The following is an 8,280-nucleotide window of genomic DNA, read 5'->3' on the forward strand; positions in this document are numbered from 1 at the left end:
GTGTATTTTAGAAAAGCTTCAGTGACTTGTATCTGCACAAATGAGGGTCCTAACTGCAAAGTTTCAATGGGAAGACCATGGATGAGGTGAATAGGACAGAGAGCTGGGGTCAGGAGGACTGAATAAGCTGATGCCTCATGCATGCAAGTTTATTTAGCAGCAACGATTCATATACTATTTGCTATACATGGGTAGAATCAGCATAAAACTATAACAGAATGGGACAGAGTCAGCAGGAAGATTATTAAGCAATGTAGTTTAAAGTGAACACAGGCTATCCCAAGAATGTCACAGACCAAGCACCCAGCAGCCTTGGGAGTGATAACTACAGCACTTCAGAGGAAAAGTAGAGTTCTCCGGAACTGCAAACTTGTCTCCCTCAAGATCCTAGACCCAGCCTAGCTTGGCAAAGACACAGAACTAGTTCCCTTTATCCTTTCATTAAGACCTTTGAGACATCCTTTGATTGTTCGGGCCCCTAATGCTTTCATGTGCTGATGAGAAGAATGTATGTATTCTTTCACATTTGTGGACAAAATTCTGTAGATATGTGTCAGGTCCATTATAATGCATGATGTCAATTAATCTTGTTATTTCCTTGTATATTTTTTTCTAGATCACATGTATATTGGAGAAAGTGAGGTACTGAAATCACCTACTATTAATGGATTGGTGTTAATCTGTGTCTTTTAACCCAGTAGTAAATTCTCTCATGAAATAGAGTGCATCTGAGTTTGGCATATATATGTTGAAGACAGTGAGGTCTTCTTGATTTACAGTTCCCTTGGTAACAATGAAGTGTCCCTTTTTATCTCCTCTGATTAGATTAATTTGAAGTTTACTTTGTCAGATATTGTGAAAGTTACGTGAGCTTGCTTCCTGGTCTCATTTGATTGGAGTACTTTTGTCTACCCTTTTACTCTAAGACAGTATCTATCTTTTTCTTGTAGATATCAGATAAGTAGATTTTATTTCTTGATCTATTCAGTCAGCTTGTGCTGTACGTGTTAACTGTGGTCATTTTGTTTTTGGTATTGGATGTTGTTCATTGTATCCTCAGTGGTACTTTGTGTTCTATTTATATTCATAGTCTTTATGCTATACTCATTCCTTTCTTTTGCCCAAAATATTGTTTCCTGTATGTCCTTTAGATTTTATTTGTTGGATATACCCTTCTTAGTCTGTTTATGTCATGGAGAATTTTCTTTCTCCTTCAATCATGGAGTATCACTTTGCTGGATATATTATTCTAGATTGGCAGTCTTAATGTTTTAGGAGCTGGAATGCATTGCTCTGGGCTCATCTTGTTTTCAAAGTTTCTATTGAGAAATCAGCTGTTATTCTGATGGGTTTTTCTTTATATGTGACATGTTTTTTCTCTTGCCGCTTTCAATACACTGCCTTTATTCTTTATTGTAACACTTAAAGTTTTAAAAGATATGCCATGGGGATTTTCTTTCCTTGTCTTGCCTATTTGGTGTTCAGTGTGCTTCTTGTATCTATGTGTGCCTTTCCTCATTTTGAGGAAGTTCACGTCTATGATTTTTCTTGACGCTCTGGAATATGGCATTGGCTTAGGATTCTACTCTGTCATCTATGTTTGTAATTCAAAATGATGATCTTTTTCCTGGTCTCTCACATTTGAAGGCTTTTGATGGCATTCTTTATTTCTTTGTCTGTTCTTTTCCTGTATTAAAAAAAGTACATTTCTTGCTTATTTGGTCTACATCCGCTACTTTACCTTCTAAACCTGATAGCCTCCCTTCTGCCTTCTGTAAGGCTTTCCTTTGAGTTTTGTTATTGAGCTATTGGGTTTTTCAAGAATACCTTCATTTCTGCTAATGTCTTCTTTTTCATTTTTTCCCAGTGGTGCACACCTTTAATTTCAGCTCTCAGGAGGCAGAAGCAGGCAGAATTCCATGAGTGTGAGGCCAACTAATGCCCTCTTTAATGTTTCTCTTCCTTTTTTCTCTTTCTTTCTTCTTTCTTCTTTCTTTCTTTCTTTTTTATTTTTTTGAGACAGGATTTCTCAAGGAAAGGCTTTGGAGCCTTTCCTGGAATTCACTCTGTAGCCCAGGCTGGCCTTGAACCCACAGAGATCCGCCTGCCTCTGCCTTCCAAGTGCTGGGATTAAAGGTGTGCACCACCAGTGCCCCACTTTTTTTTTTTTAATTTTTTGGATGCTTCTATTTCTTGATTGAATTCTGTTCTCAAGCCCTGGATTGTCTTCTTCATTTCCACTAGTTTATGTTTGTGTTCTCTTGGGCATCACTTAGGGGTTTAGCCTGCTTAAACCCTTGATTGAATTGAGCTGTTTCTTTATGTATTTTTAAGCTCCTTCTTTATGTATTTTTAAGCTCCTTGAGTTCTTTAGTGAAGTTTATGATTGTTCTTTTATATTCTGTGTCACAGAGTTCATCTAGATAATTTATGTTTACAAACACATTTTCAGGACCTGTAGGATTTGGAGAGGAGATAGTGGCTTGATCTTTAATACTGTTGATATTGTGCTAATATGATCTTTTGTTAGTTTTGAGTTTGTTGTGGACATAGTGGTTTGATCTAGATATTGGAAATAGCTTGGGTGAAATGAAGTGAGGTAGAGAGAGGATTCTGGGCTAGTTTACAGAATGTGCTTTCTTTTCCAAACCTTGAGTTTGAGGGTATTTCTAGCTTCAGAGCAAGTTTAAATATGGCATGGGAGAGTCATAAGGATTGTAGGCTAGGCAGTGAGGACCCAGATTAACTCTAGAGCTTCTTTGCACTGGCTGTGGGACCCAGGCAAGAACCGGTGTGTTACAGAAAAGGTGTGGGTGGGCACGTGCAAGGTACTCACCAGGATAGATGCTGGAAGAGGAAGAGTGCAGTCTGGTTATCTAGTGGGGTGTTGGAGGTGTTCCAGAATGGACCAGTGGTTGATTTTCCATAGGACAGGCCTTTGGAGAAGCCTAGGCTTTTATGTAGTGCAGGATGGTTGGTCATATTAGGCTGAGTGATGGAATATAAGATGCAGGATGTTACAGAGGCCTAGAGGCCAGCTGCTACATGGCCATGGGTGGCCAGATTGGGCTTGGCACTGTTTTAAGACCAGGGCTAGATATACCAGGTTGTAGAAAAACGTTGGTGGGTTGGTTTGTGGTCCTCAGAAGGCTATACTCCATGTATTGAGAGTTGTGGTGGGAGCAGCAGAAAAGGGACCTGAGGTGGATACACATAGGATGGCATGTGGGGAGGCTAGAGCTTGTGCAGTACAGGGTGGGTGGCAAGATTAGGCTGGGGATCTGGCACAATTTTGAGGACAGGCTTCTGTCTTTAAAATTTGTTTTTTAAAGTTAAATAGGCATGTTTAATTTTATTTCCAAAGAAAACAGGATTTATTTGTTTCATCCAACACAATTTTTACAAGTATCTTCATGATCTCATTTTATAGACAAAGTTGACTATGTGTTGAGTGTCAGAATTAATCATTTTCTGTTGTAGATTTTAAGGAAATAGGAAACAAGCTTAAATTATCTTTCCACATTGGTAAAAGGAAATGATGAAACTCTGTCTTCAGCATAGTACTATAACATGTCTGGTCATTCCATAATGAGAAACACTCTTTCCTGAGTAGATAATGGGGGCTAACTGGAGTGTGGAGCTCTTTATACTGGGACTAGATTTTTAAGGGAAGAAGGTGGATAGTTGTTCAAAATTTTAAAGGCTGTTCCCTGGCTATGGGAGGCTAATCTCTAAGGACAGGTTTGGTGCTGGAATTTCTGGAATCAGTGGAGGGCTCAGAGACCTGTGATCAGAATTCTGGGTGTGATGTGTCAGAGTTGTTCTGAGTCTCTAGAACTGACAATGGTGTTGCGCTGGCTAGATTTATTTAACCAGACACAAGACATAGTCATCTGAGTGGAGGAAACAGTGATTGAGAAAATGCCCTCATTGGATCAGACTGTAGGCAAGCCTACAGAACATTTTCTCATTTAGCAATTGATGGGGAAGGGCTACAGCCTTTGTTGGTAGTGCTATCCCTGGGCTGTTGATCCTTAGCTCTATAAAAAAGCAGGTTGAGCAAGCCAGGAAGAATTATCCAGTAAACAGCGTCCCTCTGTAGCTAGAGTTTTCCTTGTCCTACCTGGCCACAGTCAGGACAAATCTCTCTCACCCACCAGTCCTGCAGCTGCTCAAACTCAACCAAGTAAAGACACAGAGACTTACATTACTTATAAATTGTATGGCCATGGCAGGCTTCTTGTTATTTAGTTCTTCTATCTTAAATTAACCCATTTCTATTAGTCTATAAGTTGCCATGTGGCTCGTGGCTTACCAGTATCTTACATGTTGGTACTCATGGCGGCGGCTGGCACTGTCTCTCTGCCTCACCCTTCCTGTTCCCAGAATTTTCTTCTCTGCTTGTCCCGCCTATACTTCCTGCCTGGCTACTGGCCAATCAGCATTTTATTTATACAGAGCGAGATCCACAGCACTCCTCCATGGGTTCTGCATCAGTATACGTTCCTGCCCTGTTTGAGTTCCTATCCTGACTTCCTTCGATGATGAACAGCGATTTGGATGTGTAAGCCAAGTAAACCCTTTCCCTGCCAAGTTGTCTTGGTCATGGTGTTTCATCACAGCAGCAGTGACTGGAACTAGGACAGTTGTGTTTGGGAGTTTTGAAAGCTGTGTGATCATCACCTGCAGAATGAGAGCTACTGATAGCACACAGGTTGAGAGCAGAGGCTGAGCCTCAAAACATCCTCTCAAGTTTCCAGTCCTATTCTGGCTTTCCTAGCAGCAGATTCATGACAGGAATTGCCATGAGGAAATGGGACTTGGAGGTTCTTTCTCTCTACGGGACAAAGCAGAATGAGAAGGCGAAAGGCTTTAGAGCTGAGAGAAACCAAATACAAAGTAACACATACAGAAGCCCATGGGTTGGACCTAAGCTAGTGAATGATAGACATCAATTCTATCAAAACCAAGGCAAGAAATTAAACTAAAGAAAAGTATGACTATGGTAGGATCTCCTTTTATTTGGTAGTGAATGCTTTTGATACTCAAACAATAGAAGTCTCCAGAGCCTCTGGCCTGGGATTTCAGAAAACCACACAGTGATATTTCTATGTTCAGGAAGCTACACACCAATACTAGAAGGAATTTTTGTAGGATATTTTTTAAAAATTATTTCCTTCATGTATTATTTTTCCCTTTAGCATCTTCTTTTGCAGGTAAATCTTTAAGATTGAGCTTTTTTTATTTCAGTGGAAATTTCATTACAGTGTGCTGGTTCTGTTCTGGTGCTGCCTCTTGTTCTTTGGCATGGGATCATTTCATCTCTCTAATTATGCAAATAAAAAAAGATATCAAAAGCATTAAAGGAATTAAAACACCTAGCGTGCAGATAGCCTCATTTGACTTTTTCTTAGGTAATCTCACAGGAGGTGGTCCACTGTCTACACTACCTCCAAAGCCACTGAGTAGGCAGTCTGGTGGCTTCCATTGGCCATCGCAATGGCAATGATGTTTATTGTTGCAGACTCTGTGCATATTGCATAGGATTTCTGGACAGTTACTTACAAAAAGGGCATATCCACACACTTCCTGTCAATGCATATATGCTTTGGACCACAAGGTGTGCCGTCTTTCACTGCTCCAATGTCAGCTATGTTTATACCAAAGTGAAAGTCTATAGTCTAGCAGGTGACACTATTCAAGTGAGTCCAATGTACTGTTTCATGGTCCTTCATGTAGCATGAATCTTAAACGGTCTTATTAATAAGAACAAACCCAGAGCCAGGTATTGGGGTGAACACTGGAAGATCAGAGAAGCAGAACAAGCCACAGCCACCTCACCTCGCCAGTTCCTCAGCTGATCCTGTTTCCTCAGACTGGAAGCCTCTGTGTTCTCATTCAAATGGATCTCAGATGAACTGCTGCTAAAAGCCTAAAAGCTTAACCAGCTCTAGTTCCTGGTTCTCATATACTTTTCTGCTTTCTGCCATCACTTCCTGGGATTAAAGGCTCACTTCTTGGGATTAAAGGCATGAGTCACCATGCCTGGCTGTTTCCAGTGTGGCTTTAAACTCACAGAGATCCGGATGGATCTCTGCCTCCCAAGTGATAGGATTAAAGGTGTGTGTGCCACAATTTTCTGGCCTCTATATCTAGTGGCTGTTCTGTTCTCTGACCCCAGATAAGTTTATTAGGGTACACAATATTTTGGGGAACACAATATCACTACAGAGTATATCAGAGTCATTGCATTTTTTTTTATAGCTATAGCTATCATTACCACAGTTACCAAACTGGTCATCCCATTTGTTCATTTCCTTGTAGCAAGTCTCATCTGTACTCCTGGCTCCCAGGCCAAAAATCTTCTGACAGTGATTCTTTTGGGTATTACATGATTTTTTTTAGAACAATAGCCACCACTACAAGGGCTTCCATCTTCCACATGCACATCTTCAGGACATTCAGCTGAAGCTCCATTGCACCACTCTGAAAGGTCACATTCATTTTTCTCTACACAAGGTAACTGCTGGCATGAATTTGCAGTCTTTGCAACAAGGCCCAGCAGCGCATTTAGCATGAGGTTTCATAACACAATTGTATCTGTCTACAGCATTGATCTCTTCTACATGATTCAAAAGAACCACAATCACACTGCTCTCCTTCTTCAACCAAAGTATTCCCACAGAAGACCTGTGGCATTACATTTTTTTTTAAATATGGAGTGTTACATAAACAAGTCCTTTGGGAAATACAATCCCACATCCTAGAATAACTACAGTTGCTGAATTCAGTAGATAAAATCACCTCTCTGAACATTATGCAGGTTTCTTGTCCACACACACATGTCTTTTCATCATGAGGCATACCCAAATTATGACCCAACTCATGTACTATAGTGAATGACGAAATGCTTAATGTGTCCCACATGAAACTGTTAATTGCACAATTAATATGTTGTAAACAAACTGAACCTAAATAAGCTAACCCTATATCTCTACCATACACTTTTTTGGCCCAAAGATGTATGACATCATATTGATTGCGATGATTATCCACTTTTACCTTCTACTTGCAAAAAGAAATTAGAACAGAAGCTACATTTCCATCTAAATTTATTTGGTTTTGTTCGGTCCAGATTTCAAGTCCAACAAAAACCAAATCAATTTCTACTGAAACGTAATAGCCATTCATCCCACTGAAAACTGCTAAGACTTCATTCCTAGAAACTGTGGCATTCCTGCCCTTATGAACAAATCGTTGGTTATCTAACACGACAAAATATTCAAGAGTCTGGTGGTGGATCCACCGTCCCTCATAGTGGATTTGCATAAGTGTGTCATCATTGCTTTCTCGAAGCTTCATTTGTCATGCTATCTCCTCTTCTGTTAGCCTGCATCTCACAGGCAGTGATTCTGTCTCCTCACTATTCATCTTGTAAAGCAGATGTTCAAATTTGGAAGTTGAGCTCTTGGGCATGATTTCATAAGCTGTGCCATTATCTCCATTATCTCTAGTATGCCTTGCAAATACCCCAAACAGTTTGTAAGGGCAACCATGGATTCTGGGTCTCCATCCACATGGCCATGGTAGTAGCAGTCATTCTGCACAAAAGGCTCTTCTTCAAGGAAATCACCTCTTCAAGGAGGTCAGTGTAGGTGAACAGTAAGAAGTTTCTGGATATTAAGTTTTTCATGGGTGTCATAGTGATAATGTGTCTCTCTCCTCCAAAGCGCAGGCCATAGGACAGCCACCCAGAGAACTATTATTTCTCCCAGCATCAGTGACTTTCAAGGGTATCACTACTTCTGGCGGGCTACTGTACTTAGCATGTCCAGTTAGGGACCATGTGGAGAGGAAGACCATCATTGACAGCTGGAGCTGAAGGACCATGATCCTCTCATGCACCAGGGCCTCACCCACAGTCACTATGTCCTATTAGAGAGCAAAGGCAGAGCTTGAGAAGGCCTTGCTCTGCTAGTCCTCAGTTTGTCTGGTTGCTTGCAACACTGGCCTTTAATGTTGTGACTTCTGGCAGAGTTAATTCATCAGAGCAGTAGGACTGAAAGAAACACAGGTAAGAAAGTCACACGTGAGTATAGGTAAGTCATAATCAAATCACGATCAAGTCAGGTTAGAGAAGACAACAGCAGAGAATGGGCTAAAATTAAACGGTGTGGAAAAGTACACTTGTTCCTGTACAAACATATTTCTAATACATTCACAGCTCTCAGTAATGTGCCCTTTTTTTCACATTGTTCCTTAATGTTCTAATGTTTGGCT

The sequence above is a fragment of the Peromyscus eremicus genome, chromosome 17 (genome assembly GCF_949786415.1).
Source record: "Peromyscus eremicus chromosome 17, PerEre_H2_v1, whole genome shotgun sequence".
Lineage (NCBI taxonomy): Eukaryota > Metazoa > Chordata > Mammalia > Rodentia > Cricetidae > Peromyscus > Peromyscus eremicus.